We start from the raw sequence: 1,362 nt of genomic DNA on the forward strand, positions 1-1,362 counted from the left end.
AGTCGTCCCTAGTTTGTTTGTATTAAGCACAAAGCTACACGAGGGCCATGTGCGCTAGTCGTCCCTAGTTTGTTTGTATTAAGCACAAAGCTACACGAGGGCCATGTGCGCTAGTCGTCCCTAGTTTGTTTGTATTAAACACAAAGCTACACGAGAGCCATGTGCGCTAGTCGTCCCTAGTTTGTTTGTATTAAGCACAAAGCTACATAATGGGCTATCTGTGCTCTGCCCACCACGGGTATCGAAGCCCAGATTCTAGCGTTGTAAGTCCGCAGACATACCGCTGTGCCACTGGGGGCCGTCCCTAGTTTAGCAGTGAATCTAGTCACCACTCTTGGGCTACTCTGTAACCATCTAATAATGGGATTGATCATAACATTATATTGCCTCCACGGCTGAAAGGTCGAGCATTCGAACCCGTGACCCGCAGATTGCGAATCGAGCACCCTAATTACCTGGCTAGGCTAGGCAAGGCCTAGAGCAGTAAGTTTTATCACGAATTAACTATTTTAATATATTAAATATTTTACACAGATGAATAAGTATATTCTAAGTCATTGAACGATAAAACGTACAAAATCAAAGTAATAAACACGTACCGGGGCGCAGGTTGGCCCTGTGGTATAACTCTAAATTTCGAAGCTGGTAAGCTGGGTTCGAATCCGTAAGATAACACAGTATATTCCACGCACTCTAAGATGTGGGTGCGTTATAAGAATGACAGCCAATTCCTCGGCATGAATGGTGGATTTAATTGTTTGTTGAAGTTCGTGCAAAGTTACTCGAGGACTATCTGCACTAGCCTTTCCTAATTTAGAAGTGATAGACTAGAGAGAAGGTAGCTAATCAACAGCACCCACCGCCAACACTTTAGCTACTCGTTACCAACGAATAGTAGAAATGAAATGCTTTATTATAATGCCCCCATGGCTGAAAGAGGGAGCATATTCGGTGACGAGATGGTGATGTTGACTGGCTGCCTTCCTTCTGGTCAGTTTTCAAAATGAAGGCCTTAGTACAAATATAAAACGAATCGCTCACAGTAAGTGTTTGATATCGACAATATTAAAAAATAAAAATAAGAACAAATGCATTCACTTAAAAGAATTAAAAAATGTTGAAATATTTTCCTCATCACTACGGCAGGAATGTTTGTTCTTTATCTCGTCCTATAAAGTGACGTTTTACGTCTCTCAGTAGAAGTTTCCGATTAGCGGTTTTGATTTTTTGTTACAGCCATCCGGCTGTGAGGACGTTGTAATGTGATGGTCAATCCCACTATTCGTTGTTATAATGTGACGGTCCATCTCACTATTCGTTGGTAAAATAGTAGCCCAAGAGTTGTCGGTGGGTGGTGATGAC

This window comes from Limulus polyphemus, unplaced genomic scaffold, assembly GCF_000517525.1.
Source record: "Limulus polyphemus unplaced genomic scaffold, Limulus_polyphemus-2.1.2 Scaffold3903, whole genome shotgun sequence".
Classification (NCBI taxonomy): domain Eukaryota; kingdom Metazoa; phylum Arthropoda; class Merostomata; order Xiphosura; family Limulidae; genus Limulus; species Limulus polyphemus.